The sequence below is a fragment of the Coenobita brevimanus genome, chromosome 88 (genome assembly GCF_032717465.1).
Source record: "Coenobita brevimanus isolate Jiangsu-jjx chromosome 88, ASM3271746v2, whole genome shotgun sequence".
In the NCBI taxonomy this organism is placed as follows: Eukaryota; Metazoa; Arthropoda; class Malacostraca; order Decapoda; family Coenobitidae; genus Coenobita; species Coenobita brevimanus.
In genome coordinates, this window is record NC_137041.1 from 21,669,951 (window position 1) to 21,692,654 (window position 22,704).

Here is a 22,704-nt window from a genome sequence, read left to right on the forward strand (position 1 = left end):
ACGTTATATTTCTCACTGGCCGAACGGCTGCTTGGTACTGGACCTGAGTTAATCTTCGTCACCTGAACTACACTCCCACCTATGACCTTACCTTCGCCAGAGACCTGGCGGACATTCCCATCCGTTTCCTGCCCCTCACCTACGACCTGGGGTTCCCCACTAACCTGGCTTTTCCTAAAGTAGCTATTCTCCCTATGGAATACCATTCTAAAATCTAGACAAAAATTAGGAACGGTGGAGGGATTTCCAGCGGAACAGACATCTATCTATATCTATCTATAGCCCGACGCCTTAATCCCGCAAAGGGTGGCCGCAGACAAAACGCCTCCAAGTCGCTCTGTCACCCACCATTTGACTACCCTCCCCCCAACTCCCCCCCCCTCCTTCATATACCTCTCAACTCCATCCCTCCACCTCATCCTCTGTCTACCCCTCCCTCTCCCTCCCTCCACCTCACCTACATACACCTTCTTAGTCAGTCTTTCATTCTTCATTCTCTCCACATGTCCAAACCACCTCAGTGTATTTCTCCTAATCTTCACAACCACATCCTTATCCACCCCACAACGTTCCTTCATTTCTTCATTCGTCAACCTGTCCCTCCATGTCACTCCATATGGTCCTCTCAAGTAGCTCATTTTCACTGCTCTCACTCTTGACTTGTTCCCCTCTTGCAAGGTCCATGCCTCTCTTCCATACGTCAGGGTAGGGATCACAATACTATCATGCAGTGACTTCTTAACTTCCACACTCACCTCCCTATTTCTCATCACTGCTTTCAGTGATCCAACAACCTTCCTTCCCTGTTGTACCGTTTCACGCACTTCACCCCCCAAAGTTCCATCCTTACTCATCACACTACCCAAGTACTTGAATGCACTCACATTCTCCATATCCTCACCATCCAACCTCACTGTACATTCTGTGACTTCATTCCTCTCAAACACCATAACTTCACTTTTGTTTACATTAACTTTCAGTTTCCTCCTCCTACACACTGTCCCAAATTCATTCACCAAACCTTGCAACTCCCATTCATCTTCACTCAACAATACTGTATCATCAGCAAACAGCAACACCGGAATCTTCCAAATCTCACCCTCATTCATTAGAGCCACCCCGACATCCACTGCCCTACCTTGCACCTCCTTTACAACCCCATCCACGTATATATTAAACAGCCATGGAGACATCACACAATCCTGTTTCAGTCCCACATTGAGATCAAAGAACTCACTCAGCTCACCATCCACTTGCACCGTAGCCCTAGCTCCTTCGCACATACTCTTCACAGCACTCAACAATTTCCCCTCCACTCCATATATCCTTAATACCATCCACATACCTTGCCTATCTATTCTGTCATAAGCTTTCTCCAAGTCCATACACTTTCTTTCCTTTCTTTAGCTATTTCTCCACTAAACATCTTAGAACAAATATCTGATCTACACACCCTTTTCCCTTCCTAAATCCCCCTCGTTCTTCTCCAACTAGCTCCTCTGTCATATGCCTAACCCTATCAATGAGTATTCTACCATATATTTTACCAGTCACACTAAGAAAGCAAATACCCCTATGGTTACCACATACTTCTCTCTTCCCTTTTCCTTTGTATAAAGGAACAATTATACCTGATTTCCAGTCCTCTGGAACCCTTCCCTCTTCCTAAGCCAATCAACACAACTTCCATATCCACTCCACAGCAATCTCATCCCAATACCTCAGCATTTCACCACACACTCCATCAATTCCTGGGGCCTTTCCCAACTTGATCTTCTTCATTGGGAACAAACATCCCAAGTAAATTTGAACTTAATTTCTTCATGATCGCTATTACAAAGTCGACCACCAACGTCTATATGACTAATGACATCATTAGGGAAAACCAAATCTAGCATATTATTGCCTCTGGCGGGTTCCCTTACATAATGATAATGGAGATTATCCTGTACTACCTTTAGAAATTCCTCTGACTCCGCATCTCCTGTCTGATTTTGCCAATCTATTCCTGGCAGATTATGATCCCATACAATTATTACTAAGCTTGACTGTGACGCTTTCCTAATTTCCTCCCGAAAGTATTTACTATCTGGTCTACTTAATTTTGGCGATCTGTAAATAGCTCCTAAGACTATTCCTCCTTGTTGTTACTAATTTCAACTTACTTTCGGTGTCCCTATTTACATTAATGTCGGCTTTATTATAACAGTTTAATGAAAACTTTACATAAACAGCTACCCCACCCCCTTTTCTTCCCAGACGGTTTGACACAGAAATATTATAGCCCTACTGTATATCTGATATTCTGCTGAAAATTCTCGAGCGTCTGTATTCATCCAAGATTTACTAGTAATGGCAATGTCTATTTCTCTGTACAAATTAAAGCCCTCAGTTCGCCCATTTTATTACGTAAACTCCTGCTGTTTGTTCAGTACACTTTCAGATTGTTATGAGTAGTTATACCTCTACCTTGGGATTTCTTTTTTTTTATTTAATTAATAAATGGGAAACTCTTTACTATTATAACAATTTTCTGTCCTATCACTTATTGCTCCTCTATCGTCGCATGTTCTGTCCTCTGTCATCGTCTGCTTATTTTTAAGTTCCTGAGTGGCTGTATCTACACTAACTGTTAAACTGTTGTTCTTGCTTTTGCAAGTCTTGATGCATCTATCCAAACTTGGTGATCATGAATTCTAACTCTAGTCGCTGTAACTTCCTATACATCTAATTCTCAACCTCGAAAAAAAAAAAACTCTAACTCCCTCTCTTACATTCCAGCTAAAACGGTAACTCCCTACCTACCAAGATATGTCCCATCCCAGCTATACATGGAACTCCATCCATAAAACCGATTCCAGCTGTCTATCAAAGGTAATGCATTATCTTTGCAATACCTTTCAAGGTGGCAATTAAAACCTATCACCCTGCTCAATTCTTCCCGCCCAACTATTCTCCTAGGCAAAACATTGAATATTACAAGGGTCCCTCCCCTCTCCCTAATCGTCTCCAGTATCATCTTGTACTGTTGCCACAGTACCTCATTCTTATGCCTACCAACATCATTGCCTTCTTCACTGAGGCACACAGTGGGTTTGTCTCCACAATCCTTAACGATATATATATATATATATATATATATATATATATATATATATATATATATATATATATATATATATATATATATATTTTTTCACATTACCCACCCTGGCCCCCGGAAGACACACATGTTTAGTGAGTGGAGTATACATGACTCTGTTAAGGTATCTTACCTGGGAGTCTCCAACAATGGCAAAATTTTTCTTATCTTTCTTGATCTCCTACTTCCATGTATAGGAAGTTCCCTCACCGTCCTTCTCTACCTCCCTCTCTGCCTTTCCTTCACATTGGTCACGTAATACGTCGAATGCATTTCTGGTCTTTTTCTCCGCTTGTTTCTTAACCCGCAGCGTCCCGTCGACGTTCTTTAACGACCACACGTTTTGTCACTGCCAATGCCATCGATGTACATAAACGCAAAAAAATTGCAAGGTCCCTAATTTGCACAATTTTCTATTTTCGCGAGTGATTTTTAGTACGTATACACATGACACCTTCCTCTACAAGATGCCAGGCAGGGACAATGCCTTACCCAGCATGACCTCCTCCCCCCCCCTGCATACCATTGTCTCAGCAATTCACCTGTTATCAGTGACCTGGCCAGTATAGCCATGTCATGCCACGGTACGAAATTCAGGGCCAGAGTGATTCCCCAATCAATGACAATGTGGAGGACAAACTTTACATAGCATTAGAGGAAGAAACAGTTATAAATGATGATCAGGTAATGTGGCAAAAAAAGGTCAGGTATTAGTGAGTGAAACAATGCTTATAATGCCTATATTACCGCTTGAAAACCAATATACTCTCGTACTACATAGAAAATCGTACCAGGTAAGTAAATAAATACCGTTTATGAGTGGTGTGAAATAGTTATCCTCCCATAGAACTCGTTTTCTTTGGTGCCAGCCTGATAGAAAACCCAGTCCGGTAAGGAGGAACTCCTACCTGTATCGAGTATTTTAAACCACAGGTGAGCGATTTTTCTATGAATTTTCGATGTTTCTCACCAAAAGCGAAGGTTTGAGCCAAAAAAAAAAATTTCCTGAAATGGTCGGGATTGGGGGGAGTCAGTGGTGGAAAAGTGGTCGGGATGGGGCGGGTTAAGGATGAACTCTGTTGCTCCCTTGTGGACAAGTGTCCAACCTTCAGCCTTTTTTTTTTTTTTCTCTCTCTCGCTCCTCGAGCATTTCCTTCAACAATTCCCTCATTTCTGACTTCTCCTGCCTGAGAACCTGTACTTCCCACCTCAATTTGAGAAGTTCTTCCTTTAACCCTCCGTGTGCCGGACACTTTTAGCCCTATGTGCCACCCCCGTTCTGGCCAATTTTCGATTTGTTTTTGGCTAAAATGAAAGATTTTGATGTGAAAAAACGAATATGACCATAAAAAAACTCACCGGAGGTCAGAAGTGCGTTTTTCCTAATCCCTCCACCCCCCTGCAGGTGTGTGGGTGTGGGGAATCCCCAGCAGAGGTGAGAGAAAACTCGTTTTCTATGCAGGGTAAACTCAGGTATTCTCAACAACGTGACTCGGGGAAGGTATAGGAATGTTCTTTACACTTTTCTATCCACATCACACTCACAAAAAAAAAAAAAACTCTTAGAATTTCATAAAGAAAGCGTCTTTCTTTTTGCAAATAAATCACTTTCTGCTGCAAAACTATATGTATCACTGTGAAAGCATTGTCTTACAGTTACGAAAAAATATGCACAACTTGACTTCACAATGTGCACTCCTTTCACTTACGATAAATTAATTACAACATGCCTTCAATATACACAGACATTATATGAGTATTTTTGAGCGTCTCACTGTGAATACATCGTATAACATTTACGAGAACATATGTAAAACTTTACTCCACTACATTCAGTCCTTACACTTACGAGAAAATATTTACAATTTGCTTTCACTGTATGCAGTACTTATAACACTTTATGAGTGTCTTTTTCCTTACTTACAACAACACTTTTTGAGCGTCTTTTTGTCACTTGTGATTATGAAACTATTGTTACTCAGTAGTTAGCGAGAGTGTGGTACTCCTCAAAGCATGGGAATATAACACAGTCCTACGTCATACTCTGCACATATATAGCCTACCTTGAGTCTTTCCACGGAGTACGTGGCCTTACAGTGCTGTTTGCACACAAGTGACATCTCTGTTGGAGGTTTTGACACGTTGCAGTTGGAGGGACGATCCTGGGTAAGTGTCTAGGGGTGAGGTGGATAGGTGTGGTGGCGATGTGGAGGTGGCAAGCAGCACTCCTATCTTCCCCATATTTCCCCTGTCTCTCCTGCACCAGCTCACGATGATAGGCCTCGACGGTCTACCAATGGTATGTGCGTGGAGATAGTGAGCGCTGAGGATGGTTATGTCAAGTAGGTGGAAGAATACTTTCTTATACCACTTCATCGTGGGCCTGGCACAGTCCACTCTGGAAATCCCAACATCCGATTGATCCACCTGTCGCATGTTCACACTGTAGGCTAAGACAGGTTCTGGTTTCCAGTTGTGGTGCAGCCTTTCTGCCCTGTAACATATACTGTCTGTGCGGTGTTCAAGGGACCGATGAACAGACGAGAGGAGGAAGACTTCGCGGTTGTTGTGCCATGCTGTTGTGAGGATATTACTCGCCTTGTAAAAAGCAACCTTGTGTTTCTGAAGTTTCCTCCCCACCTTCACCATGTGCCGACGGTTCTTCTTTATGGTGCCGAACAGCCCAGTTTCCTGCAAGTGAAGGTATCTGGCGAGAGGGGAGCTTGTGAACCAATTATCAAGGTAAGGGATGTGCCCCTGATGAAGGTATTCCTTGATCATCGTTTTTTCCACAGCCACTGAGAGTCCCAAGCGTCTATCTTGTGATGTCTGTCTGAGCACCTGTGTACAGGACTGTGACCTGTACATACCCAGTCTTACAGTCGCACATCATTAAGATTTTGAAGCCAAACCTGTGTCTTTTGCTGGGTATATACTGATGGAAAGCAATAATACCTCTCCATAGCACGGGACTCTTGTCTGTGATGAGGTCTCGGTATGGAGAGAAGGAGGGACGGAATCTCTCTCGAAGGTGATCAAAAATTAGATGTATCCTCTTCATCTTGTCCATGTTGTTAGTGTTAGCTGGGTCAAGGGTGTCAAAAAAATGTAGGCTGCTCAGGATGTACTGAAATCTATTCTTCCCCATCACCTTGCCAAAAAATGGTGTCGCCTTTGCTGGATCCACAGTCCGATAGGAAGGAAGTTGATTTTTTTTTCCTTATCCCCATCAAAAGCACAAGTGCTAGGAACATGTACATTTCACGCAGGGTCACGTCAAGTTCAAACATTCGGCTGTGTGGTGTCTGTGTTGTTCACCTACACTCAAATGCTGCAAAGACGTTTGTTAGGGCAACAATTTTCAACATAAAGTCAACATGGAAGTAGTTCCTAAAAATCTCCAGCCTATTTGAACTATGGTTTAGATCAGGGACAGTACACCCGGCCTCATTCTCATGGGTGAACGGGTGAATGTGGGGGACAAAGTCACTCCCATCCTCCCACTCCCTTGTCGTTTCCTCCTCATCATCATCATCGCCTCTGTCGTCCTTGGGCCGTGGGGAAGCATGGGAAAGTGTAGGAAATGGGGGAAGAGTTTTACGTGAGGTGCTGGGTGTGGGGAACATGAGAAGACTTTGTCCTGAGATACTGGGGTGAGCTGGGTCACGTGGGGGCCAGGGAGAGTGCGGGCGAGATGACTCATTCTCCCCCAACTACGGAATTTTCCCAAATCGGCCCCTCTTCCTCCTCACACTTTCCTCCCCATGTAGGGAAATCCTAGGCTTCCCCAACCACCCCTGAACTGCTGAACTACCTTCCTCCTGGCCTTCTGCCTCATCGTCATGACGTGCAAGAAGATGATGTGCAGGTGGCCTCCTTCCATGTGTTGCCCTAGCATACCCCACATACCTTGATTTTCATGGTGAGAGAATTTCATCATCACTACTACTTTCCTCCTTAGGTTGGACGTAGTCTTTATCCTGCACGTTGTCATCCTCCACATCACTTTCCCCAGTGTAAGGGACCTTCAGGAGCTCCTGAATCTCCTCGTCAGAGAGACCGCAGTGAGACATCACTGCACTGTATGACTGACACAAGGAGAGTGAGGCTGAGCAAGTGTGAGGCAGGAGTGCGTGGGTGTATGGGCCTGCCCACCTGAGCGCAGATAGAGGAAGGGTTGCCATACAAACACACCAATTTTTTCGTGCATAGCTTGAAAAATGCGGTCATAATGAATTTTTGAAGTTTAAGCCATTTTAAAATGTCACTGGCACTGGCCGTGGTATTATGTCAGATAGTTTTAAAATGGCACTGGCACGCAGTGGGTTAACTCAAGGTAGTCCTTCTCAAAACTTGCAGCAGGGACACAACTCTCCATAGAGGAAGCCATCATGCACAAAGTCACACAGAGGTATCACAGGTCACTACAACACACTATCACGACACTATCACAGATCACTACAACACACTTACACAACACAATCACAGATCACCACAACACACTAGCACAACACTATCACAGGTCACTACAATACACTAGCACAACACTATTGCAGATAACTACAACACACTAGCACTATCACAGGTCTCTAAACTCACTGACAATTCTCACAACAGGTTGCTACAGCTAGCTAAATCAGGAACACCTGGAGAAGTCAAAACAGACTGACCTCACGTGAGCCATAATAAAAAGATATAATAACGAGATTTAACTTGAGAATGGAGGTTCAGTTCCCTTGGACGTTTCAAAATCTTATTGCTCCTCTCACATCGCTACAGACATCGTTATCGAAATAGCTGTTTATAATTCAGGTCTCAGCATAACACCTTTATACTCCTGCATCATCCTTTATTATCCTTCATGTGTCATACACTTGTGTATAATCATGCAGAGATAGCTTATTTTTAAGTTTTACGCCATGTACCTTTTTTTTCAGTAAAGGCTGAGGCGTTACCTTTGGGTAGAAGACTTAGGTCAGGAGCATATAGCACTTTTTGACCGGATGCCCTCGAACCTCCCATCCTTCTGTTAGAGCGGAGCACTGTAACCCACTGAGCAATGGAACTTTTGTTTCACAATCCTAGTCCGTGCTTTCTTTCATCCAACACAGTTGGTGACATTGTTCAGGGACCTCTACTTCACCCTGTGTATGTACAGGTTTCAATCTGAATTCGTAGGTATGTTCCAATAGCTGTTTTCAATCGGTCCTTTTAATTTCTGTTCATGCTTACATTTCACACTAATAGTTTCAATGAAGAAAGTTAAATCGGGGAAAGCCCCAGGAATTGATGGAGTGTGTGGTGAAATGCTGAAGCATAGGGGAGAGATAGTAGTAGAATGGATGTGGAAGATGTGCAGATTGGCTTGGGAGGAAGGTAGAGTCCCGGAGGATTGGAAGTCAGGTATAATTATTCCCTTGTACAAAGGAAAAGGGGAAAAAGAAGTGTGTGGTAATCATACGGGCACTTGTCTTCTTAGTATAATAGGAAAAGTGTATGGTAGGATACTTATAGACAGAGTTAGAGAAAGAACAGAGAAATTAGTTGGAGAAGAACAGGGAGGCTTTAGGAAGGGAAGAGGTTGTGTAGATCAGATATTCATTCTTAGATCTTTAGTGGAAAAGTTTCTAGAGAAGGGAAAGAAGTTGTATGTGGCTTTCATGGATTTGGAGAAAGCATATGACAGGGTGGATAGACAAGGATTGTGGAAAGTGTTAAGAATATATGGAGTGGATGGGAAGTTGTTGAATGCTGTGAAGAGTATGTAAGATGGTGCGAAGGCTGCAGTGCGTGTGGATGGTGAACTAAGTGAATTTTTCTCTTTGAAAGTTGGTTTGAAACAGGGATGTGTCATGTCTCCATGGTTGTTCAATCTGTACATGGATGGGGTAATAAAAGAGGTACAAGGTAGGGTAGTGGATGTTGGAGTGGCCCTGGTGAGAGAGGATAGTGTTTGGAAACTCCCTGTACTGTTGTTTGCAGATGATACTGTGTTGTTGAGTGAAGACGAAGGGGAGCTGCAAGGCTTGGTGGATGAGTTTGAGAGAGTGTGTAAGAAACGGAACCTAAAGGTGAATATAGGGAAGAGTAAAGTGATGGTCTTTGAGAGAGGTGAAGTTAGTGAATGTACAGCGAGGTTGGATTGTGAGGAATTGGAAAATGTGAGTACGTTTAAGTATTTGGGTAGTGTGATGAGTAAGGATGGAGGTTTGGAGGGTGAAGTGCTTGAAAGGGTACAGCAGGGAAGAAAGGTTGCTGGTTCCTTGAAAGCAGTGATAAGAAACAGGGAAGTGAGCATGGAAGTGAAAAAGTTACTACATGACAGTATTGTGATACCAACTCTGACGTACGGAAGTGAAGCTTGGACATTGTTGGAAGGACACAAGTCAAGAGTGAGAGCAGTGGAAATGAGTTATTTAAGAGGAGTCTGTGGAGTCACGTGGAGAGAGAGGCTAACGAATGAGGATATAAAGGAGCATTGTGGTGTGGATGTGGATGTGATAGGAAGCGTTATGAGGAACACACTGAGGTGGTTTGGCCATGTGGAGAGGATGGAGGGTGAAAGACTGACGAAGAGAGTGTATGTGAGTGAGGTGGAGGGGGGAAGAGAGGGGGGAAGAGGATGAGATGGAAGGATCGGGTGGAGAGGTATATGAGAGAGGGGGGTGTGAGTTGGGAGCAGGGCAGTGAAATGGCGGGGGACAGGGCGACTTGGAGGCGATTTGTTTGTGGCCACCCCAAACGGGATTGAGGCATCTGGCAATAGATAGATAGATAGATAGTTTCATTGGTGAGAACTTGATAACAGTAAGAGAAAACTATGTGTTGATTCTCTGGTGTTAGTATGTTGCTATTACACTGTTTCTTGTTGTCTGAAATTTTAAATTTGCTGTTTGTTTCTTCCCTAGTGTTGGCAGTGGATTTTGTCAGGGTGAGCTTCTCATAATCTCCAAATGGCTATTCGTCCACGCTGATGAGTCGATCTGGCAGAAGAGACTTAAGTATTACCTGCTGCTCTAGACACCTCTTAACCCGTCATGTCTCGACCACTTTCGCACCTCTGACACCCCCCAGTCCTGACCATTTTTGGATTTTTTTTTTTTTGGGCTAAAACCTCTGCTTTTGGTGAGAAACATCAAAAATTCATAGAGAAATCGCTCACCTAAGGTTTAAAATACTCGATACAGGTAGGAGTACCTCTGTCACGGGGTTTTTAAAATAAATGCAATCATTAAATGATAATGTTCAATAATACTGAAGAGCGGGAACAATGAACTGTCTTGCTAAATCAAGCAATGATTACTTTATACTGGCTTGCTTCGCCGATTCTCTCAGAACAAGAATTTATAAACTTTCTCAGCAGTACACAGCAGAGACTAATTACTCACAATTGCTGTTTATTAGTACTGTTAGCCTCTGGAGAAAGTGACTTCACCCCTAACATTAAATAACTGCTACTATTAATGATATCAGGTTCTTGCCGATGCATTAACTCCTAGAAGCCACAACGGATTTTAACCCGCGCCGTCCCGAGGACGTACTTCCACGTCCTCACGTTTTGTCACAGCTAATCCCGAGGACGTACTTCAACGTCCTGCAATTGCAAGGTTCATAATTTCCACAATTTTCAATTTTCGCGAGTCATTTTTGGTACGTATAAACGGGACACCTTCCTCAACAAGATGCCAGGCAGAGACAATGCCTTACCCAGCATGACCTCCTCCCCCCCCCTGCATGCCCTTTTCTCAGCAATTCACCTGTTATCAGTGACCTGGCCAGTATAGCCATGTCATGCCACGGTACGAAATTCAGGGCCAGAGTGATTCCCCAATCAATGACAATGTGGAGGACAAACTTTACATAGCATTAGAGGAAGAAACAGTTAGAAATGATGATCAGGTAATGTGGCAAAAAAAGGTCAGGTATTAGTGAGTGAAACAATGCTTATAATGCCTATATTACTGCTTGAAAACCAATATACTCTTGTACTACATATAAATTCGTAACAGTAAATAAATAAATACCGTTTATGAGTGGTGTGAAATAGTTATCCTCCCATAGAACTCGTTTTCTTTGGTGCTAGCCTGATAGAAAACCCAGTAAGGTAAGGAAGCTCTCCTACCTGTAATGAGTATTTTAAACCTCAGGTGAGCGATTTCTCTATGAATTTTCGATGTTTCTCACCAAAAGCGAAAGTTTTAGCAAAAAAAAAAAGGGTCGAAAAATGGTCGCGATTGGGGGGTACCAGTGGTCAAAAAGTGGTCGGGACGGGGCGGGTTAAGCTTAATACAACAAGACTGGCCTAAGTACCAGTTATGAATAGCAAAGCGTTTATGCAAACTAGGAGCTAATAGAGAAATAAGTTTAGTATGGAGAAATGAAACACGAGTTTACATTACATTAAGCTCGAGAAAAAGAACTGTTAAATTTATTGATTACAAAGAAATAAATTTAACGTTACATTTCAAAATGAATTCAAAATAAAGAGATCGCACTCACTCACTCACTCAGAAGTTAAACTCTTAAACCTAGGAAAATATGAAAAGGAAATACTGGTCAATGTAGTGTATCACCAAGGAAGGGTGGGAGCCTGGAGAACTGTAGATCTAGTGGAGTCTGGGTGCTAGAAGACCTCTCTCACTCTCACTACTGGAACACAGAACCACACTCTGTCGCGACATATAAAAGACTGATTCAAATTCGATGTGTGGGGTAGGATGCCCAGGCCAGCCGGAAGAAGGCGTGGCCAATGGTTGAGGCAAGCAGGGGCGAACAATGTAGAAACAATAATATTGCTCAGTGGAGCCCTTAATGACGTGCATTAAAACACTCACTTTTGAAACAGTGACAAATGTTTTGAAAAAAGTATACCATCGAAATGGAGAGAGAAACAGTTAACTGAACGATACACAGTGAGTTTTCACTAAAGTTCACGGTTTGTCACAAAAGGAAAATGTCGCAAATTTGATTCGTGACAACTTCCTTACCTTACAGGGTTTCCTGTCAGGCTGGCTGCAAAGAAAACGAGTTCTATGGGAGGATAACTATTTCACACCACTCCTAAATGGTATTTACTTATTTATTTGGTACGAATTTATATGTAGTACAAGAGTATACTGGTTTTCAAATAGTAATATAGGCATTATAAGCATTGTTTCACTCACTAACTCATCACCATTCTTGATCTTTTGCCACATTACCTGATCATCATTTCTGACTGTTTCTTCCTCTAACACTATGAAAACTTTGTCCTCCACATTGTCATCGATTGGGGAATCACTCTGGCCCTGAATGTCTTTATTGGCCAGGTCACTGGTAACAGGTGAATTGCCGAGACAATGGCGTGCGGGGGGGGGGAGGTTATGCGGTGTAAGGCATTGTCCCTGTTTGGCATCTTGTAGAGGAATAGAGGAAGGTGTCCTGTGTATACGTACGAAAAATCATGCGCAAAAATTGAAAATTGTGCAAATTAGGGACCTTGCAATTGCAAAACGTACCAGTACGTCGACGGGACTGGCAAATGCAAAATCTTGCAACGTACCCATACGTCGACGGGACGTCTCGGGTTAAAGAACTGCAACCTCTGCTTTGCTTGGTGTGCACATACAAGTAATAATGAAGAAAGAAAGTCTTGACGGAGAACTCGAAGGCTTGGGTTTGACTCAAGGAAAGCACTGGAGGTGTATGTGGCATCCATATTTGCAGAAATTTCACTCCACCATGAAGATATGGTCATTATAAGTGTGATAAACTGTGAACTGAATTAATTTTAAAGCATTATCCCCCAGACTAACAACTGATTGTTCCTTCTCGTTTCCTGGTAGTTCAGTCACACAAGCCTATGGAAAAAAAAAAAAAGTCAGGTATCTATTGTTCTGTGCGTCGCCCATTTTTAAATTCAGGTAATCCATTGTTGTGTACCACTCCCTGCTGCAGGTGTGCATAAGTAATAACAGAACAGAGGAAAGAAAAACAAATGAATAAAAAAAAATCCATACACCAAATTACTGGTGTCCTCTGTTCATAAAATATCTGTAACAGTTAGACTTGAACAGCTGTGGGTTGAAATTTGGAGGGAAACAACTCTGGGGAAGCAAGTTCCAGAGAGATGCCATTCGGGGAATGAAAAAATTCTGATAGGCAGAAGTTCTGCAATATGGCTGAGTGACATTCCAGTCATGAGCGCTACCAGATGCCCGTGTAGCACGAGGGAAGGCATGGAGAGGTGGCACCATGGATGCAACTTTGTCTGAGCATTTGCCAAAAAAAATTCTGTAAAATAATGCAAGGGAGGCAACATTCCTTCTTACTTGCAGGGAAGGTAGTTTATTTGTAATGGCAGGGTTGTTAATGATTCAAACAGCTTTGTTCTGAATTTTGTCTAATTGTTTTAATGCAACCTCTCCACATCCATTCCACAAGAGTGAGCAATATTCAAGCTGAGAGCAGAAATGACTCTTATAAATTATAGCTAACTGCTCATCAGCAAAGAAGTTACAGACTCTGTACAATAATCCAAGTTTCCTTGAGGCGGTTTTAGCAAGTGATCTGACATGAGAGGTCCAGCTGAGAGCATTGTTAAGTGAGATGCCAAGAATTTCAATACCTTTGGAGATGGGAATATTAGTATCACTGAAGTTAATGTGCGAATCTGGCATTATCTGTGTATTAGTAAACTGTATGTATTTAGTTTTACTAGCATTAAAAGACACAAGGTTGTTTTGTCCCCATTCACTGATCGTAGATAGATCTTGATTTATGGAGATGACTGTACCGAGTTAAGAGGTAGAGATATTAGACTTTGTAAATGGGTGTCTGAGTGTGAATGAACTATGTACTGTAGTGTTGAGTCATCTCCATATGAGTGAATGAGATTGTGGGTGACAGATAAGAGATCATTAATATGAATCAGGAATAGGGTTGGCGCCAGAACTGATCCCTGCGGCACACCGGCGTTAATTGAGTGGAAATTGGATAATACATTATCTACTTTTACTCTTATTTTCCTGTCACTAAGATATGAAGAAATCAAAGGAACAAAAGACTTTAGTCCATAGCAAGGAAGTTTGGACAGCAGGGAACGGTGCCATACTCTGTCAAAAGCTTTAGAAATATCAAGGGCTACTGCATGGGTTTCTCCATGTAGATCAATTGATTGATGGATGGTATGAGTTAGGAAATTGAGTATGTCAATGGTGGATCTTTCGTGGCGAAAATCATGTATATATATATATATATATATATATATATATATATATATATATATATATATATATATATATATATATATATATATATATATATATATATATATATATATATATATATATATATATATATATATATATATATATATATATATCTGTACTGTATTTCTTCTCTAATTACTCTCACAAATCTTCATCAAAGAGCCTAGAAAGGTGAACACACAAACACACACACACATCTGTATAGACATTATGGTGTCCCAAGCACATAAGGGAGGGAAATAAATATCGAAGTGCAATCTTCCTCGTGTTGTGTCCCGTTGGTGCCCCCCTTCAGAAAACTTTCAGAAAAAGTGAAGGATAATTAAAGATTTCGACGATTGAATACTTCATTTCATACGAGGATCTTCACTGTTTGCCAAATGTAACAACCAATACTGACATACAACAAATAATACATTATTGCATGATTTCTCCTTTAGCCAAACATAATGGAACAATTTACACTCTCATAAATGATTACAATAATCAAAAGTCCTCAACATTATCTTAGCATCTATGTATTTTACATAAATACTTGCTTCAAGAGGTCCGCCTTCGTTCCCTTCCACTTCACAGTCCGTTGGAGGAAGTGGACAGTCTGCGAGGTGCTGGAGCTTTCTTCATCACGGCACAGAGGTTTACTTATAAATTTTTCAGAGAGGGTTATCTCACTCTCTGCTACATCATTGACCATCTTCAGGTCTCCTAACTGCTTCTTAACAGGATGGAAGATGTCATCAGTGTTATGTTGAAGGGTCTCTGGCAGGGAACGTGAGCTCAACTTGGAAAGAATAGAACAGTTTGGTGGACCAGCTTGTCACCAATGGACTCAGACGGCCATCCATTTGGAGCCCTTTACTTTGGGCCACCTTGAGTCCATTCCCTGGGACCCATGCAAGAGGAGTAACAGATCCATATTACTTGGTAAACTTGCTTTACCCAGCTCAGATACTGGAGACTTTTCAAACCACACATTGGTATTTGACCATGTCCTCGCCATTATCTGTGAATTAAAGAAAAATGTGGTCAGATGTCAGAACTTATAAATATCACCAGATCATGTAAAAGATAACACAGTAAATATACTGCTCATAACTCCGTCGAGGCAAGACACATGCAGTGAGATCCTATCAACACCACACACTTGGGAAACTCTGAGAGAGAGAGAGAGAGAGAGAGAGAGAGAGAGAGAGAGAGAGAGAAAGAGGTGTAGAGAGAGATGTAGATAGATAGACAGATAGATATAGGCAGAGATTTATCTATCTATCTATCTATCCATTTATCTATTTATCTATCTATATCCATATCTATATCTATATCTGTCTATCTATCTATCTATCCATCGATAGATAGACAGATAGATAGATAGACAGATAGATAGATGATTGATAGATAGACAAATACACCTCTCTCTCTCTCTCTATTATATATATAGGTAGATAGATTGATTGATAACAAATTGATAGATAGACAAATACACCTATATCTCTCTCTCTATAAAAAAAGCCGTGGTGTTTGTTTGTATGTCTTCAGTCACACCCAAACCAATGGCCAGAGACCATGAGACCCATATATATTCTGAACAGGGTGACCAAAGGATGGTTTTGAGGGGGTCAAAATTTAGATCTGGGTCATTTGTGGTCACTGGTAGAGTGTTCGCCTTTTTTGCCCGAGCAACGCCGGGTACCTCTGCAGCCCAGTTTTTAGCATGGAGATTTACATAACCACTTTGGACATAGGCTGTGAGGTTACCTCCAAAGTCATTTGAGGTCACTGGTTGGAGTTCATATGAAGTCACCAGTAATACACGCTTTAATGGCGGGACCAAGCAGCCCAAATTTTGGCATGGAGACTTACATGACCTCCAGTTCGGACACAGGCCATGTGAGGTTGACCTCCGAGGTCATTTGAGGTCACTGGTAGGAGGTCATTTGAGGTCACTGGTAATACACGCTTGAACGACTGGACCCAGCAGCCCAGTTTTTGGCATAGAGACTCACTTGACCTCCAGTTAGGACAAAGGCTATGTGAGGCTGACCTCTAAAGTTATTTGAGGTCACTGACTGAAGGTCACTTGAGGTCTTCAGTAATAGTAAACAAGTGCACTTAAAACTGTGCACTAGTCTGAGAAAGCTGAAATAGAAAGTTCCTGGATCTCTTTGAATCCTACTTCAAAACCATGGTCTTTCTTGAGTAGAATGAAAGATCGAACTAGAACAAATAGGATTACAGTGTTCACCTTTTTTGGCTCGGCAATGCCAGAAACCCCTGCTAATGATCAATATAAATGAATGCCGATGGGATTACATATGGCTCTAGGCCCATGCCAACAGTTAATGTATAATGTATCATCAGGCATGCTAGGAGATGGTATTTTTGTTTATCTGTTCGACATCATGATCGCAACACAGTAGACTGTAGCACCAGTCGAGCAGGGCAGTACTCCCAAGGTGAATGGGAAGCTGATGAGAAGGAGAGCTGGAGCTCCCGTTTCATCAGCTCTTGGGACTAGTTCCCGACAATCCCCCTTTGCTGAACTTTTTCAGTGTCCCAGTAACACAGAGAGTAGGCCAGCATGCTCTCCAGTACAAGTTTCTCTATCAACACCAAACTACATGCACAGTACACACTACACTTCGTTTTCCAAAATTTAAAAACCAATCATGGGTTCTTCACAACACATAACCTCAGAGTCCCCAGGGAGGGGGAAAATAAATGCCCCCACCTTACGCCACTCTCCTGGTGATGACTCGAGCTACATGGCACCACTATCTGACTCACTTCTTCATTTCTGCAACATTCGTGGCCTTTCCTTTATCTTTCTCTCTGTTGAGCACCACCTCTCCTCCTGTAAACCTCACCTTCTTTTCCTAACTGAGACTCAGCTGTTTGAGGCAACTGACAGCAATCTCTTTTCTGTATCCTCCTACTTTCTCTATAGGCCTACTCATTTCAAAGCCAAAACTGGCTGTTGTGTATATGTATGCAACGACTTATCTTGCTCTTGTGTTCCTGAACTCGAGTCTTCTGAATTCTCTACACTCTGGCTTCGGCTTTCCTGTACTCTCTGACTAAATATCTGTTCTGTTTACTTATCCCCTAATTCTACTGACTATCAAAAATTCTTCAGTTATCTTACTTTTATGATGGAACACATTCCATCCATTTCTCCTTTCTCTGAAATCTCCATTCTAGATTTCAAAGTTCACCATCACCTTTGGCTCTCCTCTCCTTTCAGTGATCCACCTGGTGAACAAGCCAACATCTTTTCTATCCTTAATAACCTAGAGCAGCTTGTACAGCACCCTACCTGTATCCCTGAGCGCCTTGGAGAGAGCTCCAACATACCTGACTTCTTCCTTACAGCTAATCCTTCTGCTTTCATTGTTAATCTTTTCTCTCCTTTGGGCTCCTGCGGTCAAAACCTTATTACCTTAACCTGTCCTATTGCTCCGGTACAGCTTGTGGACCCTCCAAAGAAACGTCGTCTGTGGCACTCTGGAATTTCGGATTGGCAGGCCCTCAGGCAGTACTCCTTTGATTTTCCCTGGAATGATTATTGCTTCCATGGCTGGGAGCCATCTGAGTGTGTCTTGCGCATTAGGGAGGTTATTCTCTCGGGCCTGGAAGCATACATTCCTTTTGTCTTATCCTTTGACTAATGCAAGAAAGCCTTGGTTTAATCACGCTTGTTCTAATGCTGTCCGCAACAAGGAGAGGGCTTATAAAAGGTACCGGAGCCAACCCTCCCCTGTATCACATCTTTTTTATGTTTCTCACTGGAATCGTACTAAGTCTGTACTTCGCTCTGCTAAAAATAATTTCATCCATACTAAATGCTCTCAACTCTCCCACTCAAATTCTTCCCCCTCCTTCTGACATCTTGCCAAAAAACTTTATAACAGCTTTACCTCATCATCCTTCTCTCCTCTTTTCTTCTCTGATGGTTCTGTAACTATTTCTTCTACTGATAAAGCAAATCCTTTTGCTCAGACTTTCTCCTCTAATTCCATCTTAGATGATTCTGGTGCTGTTGCTCCATCACTTCCCCCTTCTGACTTCCTCATGGCTGGCATTAAAATTTCTTCAGCTGATGTATTTTCTGCCATCACGGGCCTCAGTATTAACAAGGCATATGGGCCTGATGGAGTCCCTCCTGTTATCCTCAAGAACTGTGCTTCTGTGCTTACACCTTGCCTAGGCAAACTCTTTCGCCTTTGTCTATCAACTTGTACCTTTCCTTCTTTGGAAGTTTGCTCTCATTCAGCCAGTCCCAAAAAAGTGTGACCATTCCCAACCCTCGAACTCTCGTCCCATTGCTTTAACATCCTGTATCTCAAAAGTTTTTGAGCCAATTCTTAATAGAAAAATTTTAAAGCATCTTTCCTCTCACAACCTTCTTTCTGATCTCAGTATGGGTTCCATCAGGGACGCTTCACTGGTGATCTTCTCATCTACTTTTCAGACTCCTGGTCATCCTTCTTTCGGGACTTTGGCGAGAGCTTTGCCATTGCACTTGACATCTCTTAGGCTTTCGATCTAGTCTGGCATAAATCTTTAATTTCCAAATTGCCCTCTTACGGTTTCTATCCTTCCATCTGCACCTTCATCTATAGGTTCCTTTCTGGTCGTTCTGTAGCCGCAGTTGTAGACGATCATCTTTCTTCTCCTAGATCTATCAACAGCGGTGTTCCTCAGGGCTCTGTCCTATCACCAACTCTCTTCCTTTTATTCATCAATGATCTTCTAAGCTGTACATCTAACGTTATCCACTCATACGCTGATGACTCCACCCTTCACCTTTCCATTCGGTTCCCAGAACGTCCATCTCAGCAGTTACTTCAACAAACAAGGGATGAGGCTATAGCACGCCTAATGTCTGACTTGGTTCGTATCTCCAACTAGGGTAAAAATTATCTTGCTGTTTTTAATGCATCAAAGATTCAGTTCTTACACCTATTAACCCGACAAAATCTTCCACAGGTGTACCCACTGTTTAATAATATTCAGCTTAATCCTGCATTATCCTTGAACATGCTTAACGTTTCATTCACTCGGCACCTATCTTGCAAAGATCATATTACATCTCTTGTAATATCAGCTTCCAAGAAATTAGGTGTACTAAGCCGACTCCATTCCTTCTTTACCCCTGCACAAATGTTGACTCTATACACGGGTTTTATCTGCCTCTCTTTAGAGTACAACTCTTATGTGTGGGGAGGCCCCCCACTTACAGCTCTTCTCAATAGGGTGGAGTCAAAGGTTTTTCGTCTCTTTAACTCTCCTCCTCTTACTGGCTCCCTTCAAACTCTGTCTCATCACAGCACTGTTGCATCTTTATCTGTTTTCTATCGCTATTTCAATGGTCTCTGCTCCTCTGAACTGTCTGCTTGCATTCCTCCACCTCTACAACGGGCGCATAGCACCCATCTATAAGCAAATTCTCATCCCTTTTATGTCCAATGCAAGAGTTAAATGTTACTCCCAGTCCTTCATTTATGCAACAAATCATCTCTGGAACTGTCTTCCTATGTCTGTATTTCCTACTTCCTATGATCTCCAGTCTTTCAAACGCAGTGAGTCCAGGCATCTCGAAGTGATCGGACCTTGAATTTGTCTCTCTCTTGTATTTTGTTTTTCTCTTGGAAGGAACAGGTATTGCGGGCTCGTGGTCTTTGGTTCCTTCTTCCCAGCATAAAAAAAAAAAAAATGTACATTTACAGAAATCAGACCAACTGCTACACAAGCTAGCCAATGCTGGTTTAAAGTAAAGCTGTCAAAATGTAAATTTAGCTTCAGGAAAATAAATTCCAAGGCCATAGACTGGATGCAGAAGGTATCCACATATCAGACAATAAAATAACAGCATTGAGAGACACCCCTGAACCAAGAAATGTAGATTAAATAAGGCGGTTTCTAGGTATAACAGGTTACTACCGTGATATTATAGAATGGTTTGCCAAAATATCAGAATCTTTAATCCAAATACTGAAAAAAACAAAAAAAAAAAACAAGCTACATTTCAGTGAGAGGAACAAAAAATAGCACTTAATTAATTAAAAGATAAACTTACATGTGCACCTTACTTGGCCTATCATAATTTCACAAAACCATTTATTATTAACACAAATGTATCTCTTAAAGGATTAGGGGCCGTACTGATGCAAAAAGATAAGCGTGGGAAAAATCAACCAATCTACACAACCTCTTCCCTTCCTAAAGCCTCCCTGTTCTTCTCCAACTAATTTCTCTGTTCTTTCTCTAACTCTGTCAATAAGTATCCTACCATACACTTTTCCGCAAAAGGTGCAGAGAAATATTATTGCACTACAGACCTAGAGGCTACTGGTCTTTGCATTACAAAAGTTTCGTGATTTGGTAGATGGTTACGAAGTCCATCTTTATACAGATCATAAGCCACTCGCGGGAATGTTTCAGGAAAAACTCGTCTAAGGGAGAAAGGCAAGATGGAAATGTACAGTTGAATATTACAATGTACATATTCACTATACACAGGGCAAAATAAATTCAGGAGCTTAGGCCTTGCCACGGAACCCAACGACAACTCATGCCGCTACATTAAGTCCAAGTGAAAAAATCCCCAACCATGACGAAATCCCGCAAGCACAGACTTGATTCCACGTGGTCTAAAGTTACATACAAATTGGAGAGTGGCAAGGACATTCAATTACCCAAGCCACATATACCACTAAAGCAATTCACAATAGTCAGCAATGCCTTATATAGGGTAATCGCAGGAAAACCAAATCAGAGAAGAATTGACAGACAACGAGTGATAGCTAATGAAATGATACCTCACATTTTAAGGACAAAACACGATAGTCCACATGCAGGATATTCCGGCAAATATTGGACGGTCAGACAGGCCTGAATGTTATACTACTGGCCATCATTACGAAAAGAGATATATGAGCACAATGATAAATGTGGGTCTTGTGCGAAACACAAAGGTTATACCGTCACCCCTGCAAAATTATGCACATATCCCGTATCAGATCAACCGAGGGATGTTGTTACAGTTGACTTACTTAAGTTACCCTTATCTAACAATAAAAATCACTCTCTCTTTGTGCCTACTGAACATTTCTCAAGGTATGTGATTTTAGTTCCAATAAAGGATAAGGCAGCAGAAACAATCGGACGAGTAATTATAGTTAATATTATCTGTAGATTCACTACACCAGGGGTGCTAATAAGTGATATCGGAGGTGAATTTAACTCTGAAATCTTACAGAAAATATGTGAACAATACAATATAAAAAGGGTTAATGTCTTGGCGTATCATCCAGCGTCCATTGGATTGGTCAAGAGACAGGAAAAAACAAAAAAGTGTTGGACGTACTACGAAACATTCTCAATGAAAATTATGCAAGCTGGGATGATTGGATTCCCAGAGTGGAAGCATCAATTAATTGTGCATTAAACAAGTCTATAGGAGACACACCTCATTTCATTATCTACGGGACAGTTTACCATACGAGATATTGGAAGATGAAAAATTGCCTATATACAATTATGACGATTTCCCTAAACTTGGTTTACCTGAACTCCAAAGAGAGACACAAAAGTGAACAAACAATTAACAATGCCGAAGGAAGAAATGACAGAGTCATTTATCAAAAAGGCAAAAGAATAAACTATTAGCATAGACGACCTGTCAGTGACATCAGTCACGTTAGAGACAAAAAACTGGCACCAAAATTTGAAAGTCCATATCGAGTTATTACGAAAACAGCCAATAAAGTAGTAATTAAGTTGCTGTCAATTGGCGAAGAAAAACAAATTCATATTGATCATTTTAAATGGGTCTCAAGGAATTTAGCCAGCAATTATGAAACATCGGATACAACCGAACCATCTAGCACATACAGTGATAACAAACAAGAAATAATACAGACAGGAATAAATTACGGTCGCATACCAAACAAACAAAGATAGGTGCAACTGTTACAGCAAATACTACAATGCAGCATTTACATGATCAAGGAATCGATTTAAACTCCTTCTATAAGTGAAACATCGAACAGGGTAGAGCAGAGCTGTTGTTCTACAACAGTTTATAATGCTCATCATCACTGTCATCTCCCTCAGCATGACTGAATTAGCTAATTTAAAAAGTTATTTTCTCGGTAGGTAAGGATAAGACTTATTCCATGGATTCTCCCATATCAAGAGGATTGGCTTACTTATACCCTCATCATATATTAAGGCAAGGGTGACGTATCGAACTAACAGCCTCGACAGCAATTGTACAGGATGTAATGAGTAATGAAATTAGTCTGGATACTATCA